The 19,049-nt window shown below is 39.0% G+C and overlaps 1 protein-coding gene across 5 annotated transcripts in view; it reads right to left on the minus strand.

Moving 5' to 3' along the window:
- UBE2E3 (ubiquitin conjugating enzyme E2 E3) overlaps window positions 1-19,049 on the minus strand; it is a 143,560-nt gene continuing 124,511 nt past the window's right edge. For 4 of the 5 annotated variants that reach the window (XM_089916611.1, XM_089916607.1, XM_089916608.1 and 1 more), the window contains one exon: window positions 2-19,049. This exon is cut by the window's right edge and continues 24,621 nt beyond it. The gene's annotated coding sequence lies outside the window, so the exon portion shown is untranslated. The other variant, XM_089916609.1, reaches the window with a different exon arrangement.

The following is a 19,049-nucleotide window of genomic DNA, read 5'->3' on the forward strand; positions in this document are numbered from 1 at the left end:
TTTTTTTTTTTTTTTTTGCGGTACGCGGGCCTCTCACTGTTGTGGCCTCTCCCGTTGCGGAGCACAGGCTCCAGACGCGCAGGCTCAGCGGCCATGGCTCACGGGCCCAGCCGCTCCGCAGCATGTGGGATCTTCCCGGACCGGGGCACGAACCCATGTCCCCTGCATCGGCAGGCAGACTCTCAACCACTGCGCCACCAGGGAAGCCCTAGGATAACTTTTAATGTTCTTCCTAAGTTATACCATTGATATTCATCTCTCAAACAGTAGTAAACTAGTGCCAGATAAAAATTGTCACTCGCCATCTGCCTCTACAAGGATTAGGTCACTAGTCACTGCAGTCGCTGACCTTCAATACACCCTGAAAGGAATTCAGGGCAGAGATCAGGAATGAGGCACTCTGTGTTCTGGGAAAACCTGGAAGAGCAGGCCTTCAGATAGTTAGATATTTTCAGGAGAAGATTTTATGAGCGCAAATTCTTGCATCTTCTCATATCTAGAAAAGCACTAAAATCATTAATGGAGACATCTATTCCTCGTGACGAGCAGCCACCTTCTTGTGACTAGCAGTGACATTCTGCCAAAATGTGTGCTTAATCTAAAGTATCCCCCCTCACCAAAGTCATATATATACTGACCACCCCCCTCACCTCTTCAGAGCAGTTCCTCAGAGCTATCTGAGAGGCTGTCCCCAGGCTATCATCCTCATTTTGTCCCAAATGAAACTTAACTCACAACTCTCACGTTGTGTAATTATTTTCAGTCGACACTAGAAACCCTGTAAAGATAGAAGTAGTAACACACATATTGTAGCAAAACCATTTGTATCTTCTAAAATCAATCACTATGAATAAAATAATAAAATAAAATACCACTATAAAATCTTTACCTTGCCTTCAGGGAGTGTAAGTTTAGAATTAGTATTCTTAAATTATTCTATTTAAAGTAAAGACAAGATGGGTGCCTGAATACTGCCATCCAATGTCAATTGATGAATGTGGTACATAATCCCACCCTTAGAGCTGGTAGAAAATACTGATACTGACCAGGGTTCTTGGCCTTCCCCAATCAATAGAAATTGACTAAAGGCCAGACAAGAAATTCAGGCAAGGCTTTATTGGGACCCCTGCTGCAGCAGGGAGGAGAGAGAAGGAACAACAGGTTCCCTTGCTAGCTCACTGCCTGGTGGGTAGGGGTGGGACAAGCTTGTTCCTTATACGGGATGAGAGTAGGGGTGAGTCCAGGGGTCGGACTGGAGGGGTGGCTTAGGTGTTTTGCCCACCCCTTAGGTGGTTTCTGCGCAGGAGGCATGTGGAGTACCCTGCTTTTGCTCCCGAAACCCCGTTTTTGCTCCCGAAACCCTGTTTTTGCTCCAGGTTCTTCAGAAGGGGCAGTTGGGTTTTTTGGTCTTTTTGTGTCTTTCGGTCCAGAATTTGCCCCAAATGCACTGTGCATGCAGTTATTTTTAGTCCCATACAGTTTCTTTGTATTTTGTTGCTTGAGGAGATGTTTGTCCAAGTGCAAGCATCGCAGCACTGCAGCAAAGGGTCCCAAGTCCCAGGCCTGTCTCAATACAACCAGAATAATGAATATAAAAATTCAAGTGAATGAACGCCATGATAAAGAGGACATACCCGTAGCCTAAAATATGGGTTTTCTGGACATTCATTGTATTGTTAATGATTCAAACCATATATTTTGCCTCTGCCTTCTTGCATTTCTAAGACAATGCTGCTTTATTTTCAGAATGTTTACCATTTCTAACTCTATTGTTTCCCAAAATTTCTGTCAGCAGGCTCCATAGAGTTCTTCTTATGTGAAGCACATCACCATTAAATCACTGTTGTCATCCTCTCAGGTACACTGCCCTGGCTCAGGAGTGTTAGGGCCCTAATGAACCACAAAAGGCTAAGCAATCAGGAATCAATTTCATATTGTTTCCTTGGAACCCTTCCAAAAGTGATGGGTAACAGCCTTAAGAGCATCAGGAACCTACTGCATGAAAAACAAGAGTAAAGTACATTGTATAAAACAAGTATCTTTTTCACGGAATGCAAAACGATTCCAAGTGGTGGGCAGAGACAAGACTTGAGTATACTGCTGGAACCTCTACCAGATCATCAACACTGAATTCTGAAGGAGGGTAGCTGTCTGGGGCAAATCAGCCACCATGAGTCACAGCCTGAACTTAAGTCAGGGTGAGGGTAGGATGGAGAAAGATATGACTGAAGTTGCTGTAAGCGTGTCTAGCAGAAACAAGTGCAGCTGGATCTCACACTAGCAATCATTTTATTTCCCTTTTAGTCAACTTTTAGCCCTCTGGCTCCCCTTTCCACATCCTGCTCAAAATTCATCCTGCACACACTTCCCTAGATAATCAACACCTACAACCTGTTGACAGAGAAAAAGCACAACATGCGAGTTGCGAGTTAAGTTTTATTTGGGGCAAAATGAGGACTGTAGCCTGGGAGACAACATCTCAGGTAGGTCTGAGAAGCCTCTCTGAAGAGGGTGAGGGAGGAGGTTGGTGTTACATATATGTGATCTTGGTGAAGGAAGATACATTCAATCAAGGACACATTTTGGCAGAAGGTCACTGCTAGTCACAAGGAGGTTACTGCTAGCCGTGAGGAGCGGATGTCTCCATTAATGACTTTAGTGCTTTCCTAGTTACGAACATTGAGGTGCATATATCTTTTTGAATTAACAAAAACGTAAATAGTACTTACTGTACAACATGCACTGTTCTAAATACTTCATAAATGATCTCATTTAACAACCCAGCGTGGTAGAAATCATTATTTTACAGATGAGGAAACTAAGGCAGACGGCTAGTAAGTAATTTGCCTAAAATCACATAACCAGTCAGCAGTGGTTTAGGAATTTAAATGTAGCAATTGGGCTCCAGAGTCTATACAGCAGTTTGTCAGCCATTTGAGTTTGCTATTCTATAAAATATACCCATAACCTGAATAGGTACTAAGAGAATAAAATATGTGTATATAAAAGCTACACAAATATTCCTGTTAGCTTATCATGTCTCTTGAGCCCAGAGAGAATTCTGGATATTAGAACCAGCAGTGAGAAAGAGCACAGTTACACACTGGAAAAAAACACATCTCTAGTTGAGAAAAAACGAAATTCTGGTGTAATCTCAGGTCCAGTGTCCTCTGGGATAATAGTTGCCAGAGCCAGAACTAGACACTTCAGATTTGCACAAATATAACACAAATTACTGGAAAAGATATGTTGCTAAAAGGCCCAACACATATCAACACAAAATATAATTTTCTATGTTGGAAGGTCTTTTAAATATACCCAAATGCTGACTCTCAACTATAATTGTAATAAAATAATTTATATCAATAAAAATGTGTAGAGGGCTTCCCTGGTGGCCCAGTGGTTGAGAGTCCGCCTGCCGATGCAGGGGACACAGGTTCGTGCCCCGGTCCGGGAAGATCCCACATGCCGCGGAGCGGCTGGGCCCGTGAGCCACGGCCACTGAGCCTGCGCGTCCGGAGCCTGTGCTCCGCAACGGGAGAGGCCACAACAGCGAGAGGCCCGCGTACCGCAAAAAAAAAAAAAAAAAAAATGTGTAGAATGTATAACAATCAAAGTTAAAAGGAACTCATTTTCGTTTCTTAATTGATATGTCTTAATTGATAAAGCTTACATTCCATGAGGGCAGAAAAGGGGGCAGTGGGAGCAGCCTGGAAAAAGCACAAAAGGCCTGAAGGTCAAAGGAGGCGAATCCTTGAAGAACGAGGACTAAAAGTCTCTCTCATCTATGTTGCCTTTTCGTGAAAAAGAAGGTTTAAGGAGCCCTGAATAATCTAATATTTACAACGTAGGAGAAAACTATTTCCAACATTGAAACTTGGAGCCTTTTTAGATGATTATTAAACAGCCATGTACTCTGTATTTGCCAAAAGGAGACTAAGAAAAGTCTTAGTCATGATATTGATTCTGCCCCAAGTTTAAAACTCCTGAGGGGAAATTTTTTTAAATAAAGAGGATGTCTGCTGCACAACAGGACTATATCTTTTTGGAATCACTAATCTAATTAAGTTTTCTTTGCATTTTGGGCTTAAAGATAGACTTTTAGAATGAAACAAAAAGAAAGTCTTCTAAAAACCAAGGAATCAGTAAAACTTCAGTTATATTTTCTAGGCATCATTTGGCTTTTAAAATCCTGATAAACTTCCCTTGAAAAATAAAGCATTTCCTCTTGTCTAGACAACATAGCCTGCTTTCTTTTCAGATAGGGCACTTGGGACCCCGGGCTCTGCCTCTTTTCACTCACACCATCTATGATTCCACATAAACCAGGGCTGTGTGGTCCTTCCATACCCCAAATAGAAAACCCTGCAAGGTGGTGCTTCCTATCATTCTTGGGCCACTGCCTTCAGCAAATTCTGTCTAGAAAAGCATTTGTTCCTGTTTGTTTTTTGTGTTTTTTTTCACTTACCTTGTGAGGTCTCATCCCCGTGACATCTGACAGCGGCTTTGGGTGTAGGCAAACTCAGAAAGAGAATGCAGCAAGCAGTGGTTAGGGAGGTGAGTTTCTGTGAGTCAGACAGGTTGAGTAATCTAACACAGAACATGTTAAGTTCAGGTCAGCCTTGAATACTAAATCCGAGAAGTCAGTGGTAGTGCTAGTGTGACAGCAGGCAGCTAAATGTTTCCACTATATCCACAGATGGAGTAGTGAAACGCTTCGACTGCTGAATTTTCTTTAACTACCGAATTCTGCCTTTTAAATATATTGCTTCCAACTTACAAAGACTCTTATAAGACTGCATTTTTGGGACAGGGGAGCCTTCTTCCTTTAAGGTATATTATTCAGGAACCTCTATATGTATCCCAATGCATTGCTGTCGTACCTTGTAAGTAACTCCAGGAAAGTATCCAGCTTGTATTTCGTCTCATTGCTCACAATACTAGCACGACGTGTTCCCAGCAGTTGAAGGTATGCATGCATATATCATTTGCTTGTCTGTTCACCCATTCATCCATTTATTCATTCATCTAATTTATTAGACATATATTGAGCTTCTCTTCTTTACACCTTGAGGATATAACCACAAATAAGACATAGTCCCTGTCCTCAATGAATTCATAAATCTAGTTGGGAAAAGAAAACTGAGTAAATAACTGTGAATACCATGTGAGAGAGAGGATAATAGGAATTTGTATAGAATACATTGGGCCCCAAACAGGGAAATGAGCACTCTAACTGGGATGGAAGAACTGATCAAAGGAGATTTTTTAATGGTTGTGAAGAGTATTACATGGGTATTTTCCATGCAAGGAAATGCATTCCCAGCCAGGGGTCTAGCTTATGCAAAGATCTAGAGACACAAAATAGTACAGCAGCTGGTTCTAATATATTGATGCAGGATAGAGGACCCTGAGAAGGGATGAGATAGATATTAACAAGATGATTTTTAACGGCAGGAGGCATTTCTCTCACAGAACAAAAATAAATGGCAAGCATATCCATGTAATACTTAGGAAATCTTGGTTACGTGGGTCACTTTAAAGAAAAATGTTAATGAAATGTATTGAGGAGCTCTCAATAATAGAGCCCATGCCAGAAAAAAATATAGATGCTAATGGATTTTCATAGCAGTGAATGTTCTAAGTGCTACCACATGAAGCAGAAAGTTTCTTCAAAAGGGATTAGTATTTCATAATCTATTTCCATTTTATTTTCATTTATCATAAAGATTTAGATCTAAGAGAAAATTACAGCATCTATAACAGTGTCTGGCACATAGTAAGCACTCAATAAATATGTGTTGATAGAAGTCCCACGTAAGGCTGCATTTGGCAAACAAAGAAATGCTTCGGGTACTGACCCTGACTCTTCAACCTGTAACTGCTACTGCTTTTTTGATAACTCGAGTTGCATTCACTAGGTCTCTTTTCAGTCCCTACTCCTAACTAAGCTTTCCTCTCTCCCACACAGAGCTGGAGATACTTGAATATGTTGTCACAGGGGTGTCTGGGCAGATTTGAAGGATGTAGTCATCAAGCTATTGGCCTCGCACCTGCAAATCAAAGGAGCAGAGTTGCAGTTGCCACCGTCAGTAGCAATTCAAAATGCACAAATCAAAAAGGGAAAAGCAAGAGCTGCAGGAACTGCCACAAGAAAGAAGCAGAGGCCCATTTGCTCTGTGCTCTCTCTGCTCTCTGCTATTTGGGCGCACATGGCGAGCAGGTGGGGCGGTGATGGCAGTGAAGGGAGTGCAGCAGGGAAGGAAGTAGTTAATGGACAAGTCTGCTTAACAGAGGCAGTCGAAGGTAGCGGTACAGAATCTCGGGGCCACACCCACATACTGTTTACAGAAATGCCTCTCTCCACTCACTCCTCCACTTAGCTCACCACTTCTGGGGTGCTGCCCGCCACTCCTGCTTCCTCCTGGACCTTTTGAGAATCCCTTTCCTGATACTCCCTTCACTTTCTGTTCTGCAACCACCCCACTTACTCTCTTTTCAGCAAAACGAATCAAAGCCTCAGAAACTATGAGCTGGATAGGTCTTCAGAGACCATCAGACTCAAACACCTCATTTCACATTTGAAGAAACATTAGACAGGAAAAGTCTAGCTTCTCATCCAAAACCCTGTCTCTGGTGTGTAGCAGAGATGAACTCTGTCTTCTGACAATCTCCCCTTCCCACCACCCACACCAAGTCCAAGGCTATTCTACCGTATCAGGTCGTCACTGCCCCTACTAGCAGCACATGGTAAACATGGACTCTCTTCTGTCCCATTAACCCCTTTCAGTAGATCACCAATTGAGACTGAATCCTTTTTCTCCCATGCTCCGTTCTTTTGTTCCATCTTCATCCTCTCAAACACATACTTTTAAGCCCCGGCCTCACCTGTCCTGCCCTTCCATGAATTCATCTATCTCAATTCCACTACAGTGCTCTTTGCTTCGGAACTCATGGCACCTCTCATCTGAACTCTTTATTTTGCAAGCATGTTTATCCTTTCTTGATTAAGCCCTTGAACTGCTACTTGACAAGTATCTTGTATCTTTTCTTCTTACCTAGAAGATAATCTTCCTGAGCGTAGAAACCACATTTGTTTCTGTATTTACCCATCAACTAGGATTGTGCTGTGCACAGGATGGAAATGTAAGAAATACCTGCACAATGAAGAGACCCTGGATGCTTTAATAAAAGGAAGGTTGTAATGGAAGACAAACATTTCTTGGCATGAGGCCCTTGAATACCCTGCAAATCTTGCTGTATAGTGAGCTTCCATATACCAACAAGAAAAGTGGGCCAGGCAAAGGCATGAAGATTCTTTGGTCCTAACATGTGTTTAAGAATTAGATGAAGAGGGAGGAGAAAGACTTGTCATTCAGTTTATTGAAATTAGAAGAATATGCCTAACTTGCTGATCTAGAAAGTTCTATCCAGGTCTTACATTCTAAGTGCTACAATCCATGCTGACAGTTGGAATTTGGAACACAGATTTACAGTGTTCTTCAACGTGTTTCCCTGGAATCACACCGCAAATCTAGCAATTAACTTCACCCTTCAGTCCCTTCCTTGACGAACTTCTGCCTTATTCCTGAGGAAATATGGGAGGATATGATCTCATCTATGGGTTTTTGGTTTGTTTGTTTGCTTTATGTCAAGCCTCAAGGTCCAAATGCAAATTTATTCCCAGAAATTAATTTGGAACTCCGAATGTTATTCCCTTATTAACAATATAATACATGAAAAGTAGGGCCTAAAACACAATTAGTTCTACGGTTGAGATACAGCATAGGTAAAATAAATTGCACAAGTCAGACTGAGGACATATCTACTGACTTTTCAGTTTTATATACAGAAATTTGCATATAAAGTTCTAGAATACTGAATTACAGATAAACACTTGGAACAAAATCGGTTCATACATTGGGGACTGTTTCAGCTACATTTTATCTAGCACACTCGATATCTTGAACTTATTCAATTTTCTAAATTGAATATGGTATACATCAGAGTATATCTACAGTCTTTCCTTGCCAGTTCCCATAAGAAGGGACAGAGCTGAGCACCTAATCAATTTTCATTTCTTTGCAAAATCTGCTTAGTTCCTTAGGAAGAAACCAACAACCAGATGGCACTTAATACATGTTACCGCTCAGGACAAACTTCACTTCTATACGTGAAAATTTTAAACCTTAAAGTGTCCCCTATAATTTAAGTTTTAGTTATTTATATTCATTTTGAATTCAAGCAAAACTCTCTCACTTAGTTCAGTTCTATTTAAACTAAATTATTTCAAATAAGAAAAAAATAACAGCATTTTTAATAGTTTAATATCTTGCTCTTACCCAGAATTGTAGCTTATCTAAAAGAAAAAGAAAGGCTGGTATATATCTTACATACCCCTCTATATAAAAGTACAAAAAATAAACATTTTATTTTAATTCAACAAACTACCATGCATCAGTTATATGTAGGAACGTGTGCCACTCTAAAGGCAATCAGTCGAGTTTGAAATAAACCTTCTCTGCTCTCAGTGAACTTTCATCACTTGCTAGGGTATCTCTGATGTCTTTATCCACATTACTCAGATGGAATCTTAGCAAAAATTGGACTCAACTCTTTAGTGCAAAATTTCTAAGAAGCATTATAGTAGCGGCATGGCATAGAAAAAAAGAGCTCAGTGTTTGGAGTGAGACAGCTATGGATTTGAACGCTGGCTCTGCCTCCTAGTAGCTGTGTGATTTGGAGCAAGTTAATTAACCTCTCTAAGCCACAATGTCTTCATCTGTAAAATAATGCCTACATCAGGGACCCACGTTCAGCCAGCTCACAGAGGTACTGCCACACTGGTTAATAAAGAGTTGAAGCACCTCCACACGTTGATAATAGCCGCTGCCTCAATCCCACTCTACTCCAGGATCCTCTGGACCTCCCCAGATTTAGGAACCAAAGGGTCAACACCTCTCCAGGCAGGGAGGCTTCTGGGATTCTACTCTACTCCCAGGGCTGTCATTCTGATTGGTCAGTGCCCTTGTTCTACTGTCTGTTAAACATAAAATAATAAACTTAAAACGTCTCACACAGGTATTCTTAGGATTTAGTGAGATAGCATTTAGCCTAGCATTGAGCAGGAATGTGTGTTCTATATTGTAAACTGTCCCCTCTGTGTTCAATCTCACAGGGCTGAATGTCTCTGCTGTGGCTTATCAAGAAAATCTCTCGCTTCAGAAGATCATAGAAGATTCTACCCCCAGATTATTTCCTCCTTTCTTTGATGGCTGGCAATTCTGACGACATGTCTTTAGTATAAACGTATTTAGCAATCTTAAAATGCAGGGAAAATGAAAGATTTCTAAACTACATCAAAATGAATTAGCAGACTGATTTTGAATTACAAAATGACTTGATTTTTTACTTTCATACCAATTCATTAAATTAATGAAAGTCGGTACGCTGTTTCTATGTTGTGTATAGTTTGTTCGACATTGTATAATCATAAACGCACACAAAATTAAGGAGAGAAAAAAGGTTTGTGATTTCATTTAACTATGTAGTATGAATCCAAATTGTAATTTGTTTCAGGCAAAGAATGGTTCAATTCTCAAAAGAAATCGGAAAATACATTTCTTTTCTCCAACTTTATGATTAAAGAAAATGGCTAATTCAGAAAAACCAAAATCCAAGAACCATATAAATCTTTGACTTTGAAAGACCAAGAGTATAAGAATGTAAATAGATGCATTGCAAAGAGGTGTGTTTCTTTCCCTGATTTGCTGCTCATCCCTTTTAGTGGGGAACAATAATATGAGTACACATCCCTATGTATTTCTACCCAAAGCTGACCTGCGTGCATGGATCTGAAGCATTTCTGCTCCCCTCTATTCCTGTTGGCCTGCTATGGCATAATTAGCGTAGGATATTAGGGCAGAGAGCCGGTAGCTCGCCAATCAGATTTTGTATTGAAACAGTGGGTGTTACCACTTATAGCCATTTCTGACAGTACTGTTAGGAATTAAATCATGGCATTAGCTGAGCACTATTTGGCTGTGGAAACCTAGTAGGTCATCAGTTTATGCCCCCCTCTCCAGACAAGTGGCAGGTGGAGGCATGCTAGTCCCTGCTAATGCCACGAGCTGGAGGCTGTGGCCAGTAGATGAGTTTACAGGGTGTTGTTTTTTTTTTAATTCATCAGGCCATATGCTGCCAGGCTCTCATGCGAATAGACAAAATTACAAATAATAAAAAAGAACCAACCGTTTTAGTGGTTGGCTGTTTTGTGTCACCATTGCTATCGATGTGAGGCTGGTTAATGAAAGAGGAGTCTTGGACTCCCAGTGACATCAACCTAAAGGGACGGATACTTCAAAATCCAAGCTTCATTCAGACCATGTTAAACCTCTGCCTTAGGGTGACTCAGCGCCAGTGTCTATTTGGCTGAAAACGGGGGAGCCTGGCCTTCCAGCTGGCCTAGAGATTGGGCAAGCTTCTCTAATGCTCCCTGCATCTGAGGCCCATTGTCCGCTGATGTGAGAACAGAGAAAAGGTTAAGTTTCATTTAGGTTGGGTTAAGTTGGGGCTCCTGGGTTTATCAGATTCAGGCACACTTAGAATAAGCAGCTTCAGAAAGAAAAAGAGATTAGTCAAGGTAATTTTCTGTTTTAAAATTACAAGAAAAGTAGCGTTTGTAGGCTATATGGAAATCCCTAACTTTTTAATATCAAAGACTGCAATAAAAATCTCTCCAAGAAGATCTTAAACTCTTCCTCTGAAATACTTGCATCTAAAATCAAAATGTTGCTAAACTTCTGTATAATTTCTGCTATTTCTATATTCATAATTATTACCAAGTTTCCAGTCTGTACAAATGGAGAATTTCACACCCTGGAGAGCATTCACACATTTATTTCCCATTTTAAGGCAGTAAACTCCTAACTAAAAAGTGAAGTAGACTGACTCTGAATTCATATCTATAAGTATATATTTTAAATGATTCCATTTTAGAAATGTTGTGCTTAACGTTCATTTTCACCTCTATCGGGTCACTTTGAAGCCATAATTTGCACCTTCTTAAAGACTATTCAAAACCAGTTGTACTCAGTTAATATGCAATGTGTTGCAGTTCAAGAACTGTCAAAATAAAAGTATCGTGGGAATATATACACATGCATGTGTGACACTGAAAGAAGTTTATTATGAGAGTCTCTTGCTCAACTCTTGCTACACAGCAAGGATATTCTGAAGAGTGTTTTGCCCATCGGGGCCAAGGCACAACAAATGTCTTGCAGGAAAGCAAAGGCGAATAATTTTCTTTCCTGTTTTCCTTATCATGTTACCATAACCTGTGTTCCTCAGCGTTTCACTGGGTTTACTTTTACCTCCTGGATAATTTGTAATCTAAAGTATTCTTATGAAACACACATGAGCTTAATTTTACTGTCAGGAATAGTTCCTAGATCCATGGGCAGGGGCAAGGGAATCAGAAGGTTGCAAACGTTTGTCTCCAACAAACGGTCATTAATACACTCTACCAAAATGTGACAGCTTTTCAATGAAGAAAAATTGTTAGTTTATAGATAAAAGTAACATCGTTAAAAAAAAACTATTCCATATTGTCTATAAACAATAAGGACAATGAAAGATAATGTCTCCTTTAACTGTTCAAAAGAGAGTCATTACAGAGTCCTATAACAGGGAATAACAGACACTACTGTCACTGATATTCACAGTCCTGCGTTACAAATCAACTTGAATTTTTTTTCTAATTTGAAAGGGTTTACTTCATGGGGAGTCAAGGTCCAAGGTGTAATATCTTACAAAGAAGGGTTTACCTTTCCAATGAATTTAAAGCTGAGAAAATAGCTCCCCGATTGACCTTAACTTGAACGTATGTTGAAGCAAAGAGTAACTCAGCCAGTTCATAAGGGATAAATGACAAGATTTTCAAACATTTGCATGTTAAGGGAAACTACGTAAGTGAGGAAGAGCTGGTAATGTTCTAATATCTTGGTAGGAAATTTCAAGATGTATTACTTTTCACAGTGAATTCTGAAATTTACAATTCACATTTAATGGTGATAAAAATTCTTCTCTCACATGGAAATGCATGCCCCTTATGGACAAATTTATTTTGCAAAGTAAAATAATTGCAAAAATGTACCTAGAGTTACTATACACTCAAGTATGACAACTAATCATAAATTTTAGGAGCAAAGTGGCTAATCAAATTTAGTTTTAAAAAACCAAGCACATAAACAACTTACTGATGAAAATCCCACTCTTGATTAGCTAAAGTAATAAGGCCATAAATAAATAAAATACAGATGGTTCTCATGTATAGAAAGCAAAACATTTAACCATATCCTCTAGTGATTCTTTTACATAAATAGCAGATTCAACCACAACTTCATCCCACTGAACTCCGAGTGAAATTATTTTAAAGAATAAGGAGGCTGCACTCTGGAAACGGCTGAATTCATGAACTTTTATTCATCCATTCAACAAATATTTTTGCCAGGCACTCACTTTTCTAGGCGCTGGGCATCTATCTGTGATCAAGATAATCTCTAACCTCATGGAGAGGCAAATCCTAAACAAGAAAGTAAACAAATAAACAAGATAAATAGAGACTGTGGTAAGAGCTACAAAGAAAATGAAGAGGTAATATAATCAAGAAAAACTGAGAAGAGCTACTTCAAATAGCTGAAGACAATTCTCTTCCTGGTGTGAAAAGTATAATATCATTTACTTATGTCATACTCAAAGACACACAAATCAAAGAGTCAAATCTTTGCAGAGCTAAAAAGGGCCTTAGAGATCATTCAACATTATTCCCTCATTTTATAGAATGAAACTAAAGTTCAGGTGGGTTAAGTGGCTTACTCAATGTCCTATAGCTTTAGCTGAACAATTAGCTTTCACTGTTAAAGAGTGAAGGGAAAAGCCCTGTTGGTATTTATTTATTTACTAATTATTCTATGTTGGTGAGACGTACATCTAAATGGCATCACTAAATCTGGTTATCAATCTAGTTACAATGGGAAGAAACTATATAAATAATGATCTTCATCTAATTAGATTGTTTTATAACTGTTATGCAGTACACAGACCTGAATATCTGATATCAAGTTTTCACTTTTATTCCTTCATAACAATTTTTCTTTCCAGAATGATCTAAGGAGACTGTATTCCTTGGATACTAGATACATAGGCAGATGCATAGCAAACAATAGCAACAACACGCTTTCCCGAACTTTGTAAGAAAGAGCATCACAATATTAAAAATCTATGAGTAGATCAGATCTTAAATCTTATTTAATAATAGTAGTAGTAGTAGTAATAATAGAGGGATAATGCCATCAAACACCAATAAAGCATTTTATCATTAGTTCCATAATCTAATTTGACACTCAAACAAATGAGAATGTCGTAAGTTGAATGGATATTATTATAATTCTTCTAGAGGTGATAAAGTGAGATTCAGAGAGGATAAGTGACTTGCCCAAGGTCAAATAGCCAGCAAGTATCAAAAAGAACTGAAACCTAAGCTTCTCGACCCAAACTTTGTGCGCTTGCACTAGAATGCCTATCCCCTCACAAACATGCATTACAAAATCATTGGGTACTTAACACAATGCCAAGATCCAAGGCAGAAAAAAAGACATGGTCTTTGCCACTCAGCAGCTCACAGTGTAAATGTACACACACACACACTGAAATGGATCAACTTGCTTGAAGAATGAAAGAAGCAGTGGTCCTCAGCAGCCAGTGACTCACTCACAAATTTTTTTTTTCCTATAAAATGTCCCATTAGTACCTTCTCAGGCGTGAAGGTACTAATAGTTCCCAAGCTAGCTATCTGCTAGCTTTTCTTCTTGCTTTCAAAGGGCCATATGAAAGAATATACCAAAGAAGCACATGTGAGCAATTATAACAGACTAATTTGCTTCCATCATTAACCTAAATGCAGTATATTTAAACTATAATGGACAAACAGAGGCAGCATGAGCTAGAGAAGCGCCCCAGGCATCAAAATGTTTTCATTAACTAGGAAATTTGTCCCACCAGGCTAAAGAAATCCACTATAGAAAGATCGATTATTCCATCATCTTGTGGCCAATATGGCTATTACGCGAGTCCAGCTCAGTACAACATCTCTAACTGCAGATGAACTAGCCGTTGGGATTGCCAATTGCTCGCTCAGAGACTTGCATGTAAAGCTCTGAAATGGCCCATTACATTAGGTGGTTCGGAGGCATTTCATGATCCTGACTTCTAGAACAAGCATAGATAATAAGGCTGACAGAGCCCATTATTTTTACACTCAAGTGCATCACATTAAATTAACAGACAGAGGCCACATGATGTGTGACATTTTTTCCACTGATAATCATGTATGTGGTGCCACTTGCGCTACCACATTTTTCTCTTTCACGGGCTGAACTCCAATAGCCGGTCACCATGCAGCAATTCTGTCAGCACCCAGTTTTCTTTTTTGTTTTGTTTTGATTTTTCTTAACTGGGAAAGTTATTTTGAGTCATTCTCACTGGTGGGACTCTGACGTAGTCGGAAAAAATTTGAGATAAAATAAAATATTAGCATGAAGAGAGACAAAATATAAAACTAATACTGGGCCAAATGATGCCCAATATAGATGGGAAAAAAATATGGCCTTACTGTGTCTGTTAGGAAATAATTTTTGACTATACCCTCATATTTTCAGAAATGGTATTTGCTGATCCTAGTGAATTTTCTCATAAAATGCGGCTATCCTTTGAGGAAATGAAGAAAATATTCTCACCTGCTCTGTACTTTCCAATGATATAATGTGATACTTTATAGATTCTAATTCTCATACATAAAAAAATCAAACTGAGAATTTCTATTTTCAGTAATGATGGAAATAGTGCACTTGTATCTATAATGTGGCTCTCATTACAGAAATAAATATTGAAAATGATTGCTAAAATCAAGTAATTCATAAGCATTAAATCTGACTGCAGAACAGTGAAACCTATTTGGGACAAACACACTGAAACACAGATATTCAAAAGTGTGCTTCCATCACAGTCTCTTTGAAAGGAACTGTAAAGCTTTGCTGCTGCCGTGTGGAACTAAAGCGAGAATTTAATACAAATGAGTAAAAGTGTTCTTATTTCATAGTTACATGGTCTTTCATTTTTCCCTTTATTCTTTCCTTCCTTTCATCCGTCCTTCCTTCCATCTTTCTTTTGACCTAAGGTAGTTTACTAGAAATTGACCACCTGACTCATTTATAACATATAGCTCCAGACGACTTTCATAAGTAAAATATCAAATCTACCCTTAAATGCTGAAGATTTGCCACCAGCAAAATATTCATCTGTGTGTACATAACTCATCTTTGTAATGCAACGTCCTCACCCATGAAACTAAAGTTATGAGAAGTATTATCCTTGAAACACTGTACATTTACAAATGCTCAGTACACCTACTATTTCATTTGATGAGGGGATATTTCTGAGGCTCTGTAGAACAGGTTCATCCCAAAACAGGTTTGTCTAAATTATTAAAAAAAAAATTATCACTTTGAAAATATCATTGCAAATGGTTAGATCAATTAATCTCAGTCTGCAACAAAAATTTCACCAATGGACCCCATCTCCAGCTAGAAAACTCTTCTTCCATACCCCTGCATCATCACTCTCACATCTCCAGCTTCCCATACTTACTGATAAAGAAAAAAATCCTGGACTTATCCAACAAGTTGTCTTGAGACACTCTCTTCAGAGAAAAGAATAACTTCTAACAATTGTGCTGATACATTGGAAACATCAGCCTTGAAAATGTTCACATGGTGTTCTCTGAGCTTTGTAAGGTAAACTTTGTCCGGGACACTGCTCTGGGCTCTGTGTCTCACTGATTAAGTCTGTCAGTTACTGGAAAGCTGCAGGCTTCTCCCTGTCAGCTCAGGTTTATGTGCAGATAAGTCATGTGTGTAAAGCACACTGGATGCCACACTAACAGATGCCCATAAAACATGAGATATGGATGTTGGGTTTTTTTGGTTATTTTTTAATCTTTCTTTTGGATGGATGTCATTTTTAAAGCCTCTCAGAAATGAAGTCATTTGCAGAAACAGTCTTAAGGGCCTAATAAGCCAATGTAAATTTTTTACGATTGTCACAGGATTAAATTGGGTTACACAGAATTGCCCCCACCCCAAATGCTCTCAAACTTGAGAATGGAAGCATCCCTGCGTAGAGGATGGACCTCACAAGAGGACAGAAACCACTTGACAGAGTGTGATTCAAAAAGATGCACTTGAGAAGGTCACCAGTCCCTCAATAATATCCTCATTGACTTTTGCCACAATGGTATCTTTCTTTCTTTGTGTGTTCGAGACTGCAACAGCTGAGCGGAGGGAAACAGAAAGCATGATTAAGGCACCACAGATAAAATTCATTTTCTCACAATCTTGGTAGGACCTCGCTTGATTATAAAGACACAACTCTATGTAGATAAAGATGTAAAGAGGCTTTTTCTCCGAAATAACTTTCTCCATTAATTCTGAAGCAAGATTACTGATCCAGTTTACCGGATAACTCCTTTTTCCCATATCTAAGGTCTAATAGATTATAGACGTTTTAGAAAAATTGGTGTATACAAGATGCTATAGCTTGATTTATATCTATTATTGACTTTCACCACAATTTTAGGATTCAAAAAATATCAGCCCTAAAAATTAATTTAAAAATCACCTTTGAAAACATTAATGGTTGCCCCGACACGCTCTGGATAAGGAAGCCCCACCCCCAGGCACTGCATTACCATTGGCAACGTTTCCCTACGTCTAGAGTCTAGAATCTAAATCGTTCTGCCTCCTCTGAGCCTTGAATCTCATATTATCATACTTTATCAATCACTACTCCTCCCTGTGAATCATTAACCAATTACTGGATCATTTCCCATCATTTCTTAAAGTATTATTTCCAACTAGCTTCCAAAACTTTACATCTTGAGTCATGTTTTAGATTAGATTTAGCTAATCCTCTCTGCTGTAGACTGAATGCGATCCCCACGCTACCCCCACAAAACTTCATATGCTGAAACCTAATCACCGACGTGATGATATTAGAACGTGGGGCCTTTGGGAGGTGATTAGGTCATAGGAGCAGACCTAATCATGTATGAGATTAGTGCCCTTATCAAAAAGACCCCAAAGAGTCCCATTGCCCCTTCTGCTATGTGAAGACACAGTCTATGAACCAGGAAGCGGGCCCACAACAGACACCAAATCGGCACCTTGATCTGGGACTTCTCAGCCTTCAGAACTGTGTGAAAGAAATTTCTGTTGTTGATAAGCCACCTAGTCCATGATATTCCGTTACAGCAGCCCAAACCGATCAAGAAAGCACTATAACCTGTCTAAATGTGTCTTCCTTCCACTTTTAATAAAACTTGGTGACTTCTACTTATTTCAGCTTCTCTATAAAGCATTCCATAATCTTTCTGGCTTTTCAAACTTCAAGTCACTTGGGCATCTTGTTAAAAATGCAGAGTCTGACTCAATAGTTCTGGATGGAGAGATTATGCATTTCTAACAAGCTCCTAGGTGATGCTGCTGCTGCCAGCCCTCAGGTACCCTTTAAGTAACAAGGTTCTAGCTGACAGCTGTATCTACTTCCTCTAAATTCATATAGGGCAGGGCAGGCACCATGCATGATTTATTCATCTTTATATCTCCAGTGAATCACAGAGTACTTGGCACATCACAACATTCAATAAATATTCGTTGAGTAAATGACTGACTGAATGAATGTATTCAATGTAACATACATTCAGTGTAACATTCAGTCTGGCGATTAGAAATTCTGCTTAAAATAGAGTATTTTTTACGTACTTTTTCTTTGACTGAAATTTAGTTTTGCGTGGGTATCATATTGTAGTCCTTTGCACCTTTAAAGAGCTATATATGCCCTTTGGGTCCACAGAAAATAGATACTCAATATAAACATTGATTAAGCTGTCAATTGCTAAAAGGATTGATTGAATAAGTAACTGTCAAAGGCCAACAATCTGCACATGAGCTACCTAGAATGCAAGGGTCATTTGACAAGCTGACCACACTAATAAATGGAAAGCTTCATGTTCATCAAAAGGCTGAGTCAGGGGGCAGAAATGTTAAAATGAGCAACCAGTCAAAAAAGGTCCTTTGTAGACACAGACACACTCTAATGAGAAAAGTGCTTCAGTTAGTTAAAATGCCAAGCCAGTGGTTGATATGCTTGGGAATAAAACCAAGCATTATTACTCGGGTAGGCAGATGGTGCTCTTTTTTTTTTTCTTAATTCAAAGCTTCACTTTTGTAAATAACAATGGAGATTGAACAACTGGCACATACCAAGCTTTGCAGGCTGTGTTAAGGGTGTTCAGCAATGAATTTCCTCAACAATTTCTGCCTTTGGAGTATTTAAATGTATACTGACCTGCAGTATGATTTATTCAGTATTTCCCGTCTGTGTGTTATCTTCTCAATCTGGACGTAGCCGCCCAGGAGTAGGGACCTTATCTGTGCATATGGTGGGCACACAGTAATACTTGTTGGATAAATAAAATATTTAGACGAACTTGGATAGCACACAAGTCTGGTTCCAGATATGGATCTGGTATTAAGCAGAGAAGAATAAGAAAGGTTCAGGAAGTGGAATTTGAGGCATGTAACTTGAGTTGATGCCCAGACTGGAGAGAGACTTCACGTACATTGGATATGAATTTCTTTTTCTTTTTCTCAGTTATATCCCCAGAAGATGAAGTAGCTTAGAATTCTGCCAGTGACTAGTTCTTTAAAAATATCATGTCATGTAAATAGATGAAAACTGCAGTGCCCTGAAACTTTCAGAACCACTTCACCAAACATTGACTATGCCATGAGATTACAAATAAACAGGTGCAAATAATTTATCAGTAGGGGCAATGTGCTGTTACCTTCTCATTATATTTGTATAATATATGTATTTGTATAATAATATGTATATATATGGCTCAGATTACTATATGGTTCTAAATATAATGC

The sequence above is a fragment of the Delphinapterus leucas genome, chromosome 8 (genome assembly GCF_059928025.1).
Source record: "Delphinapterus leucas isolate spDelLeu-1000000601 "Yukka" chromosome 8, BTC_Dleu_Yukka2, whole genome shotgun sequence".
Taxonomy (NCBI): Eukaryota; Metazoa; Chordata; class Mammalia; order Artiodactyla; family Monodontidae; genus Delphinapterus; species Delphinapterus leucas.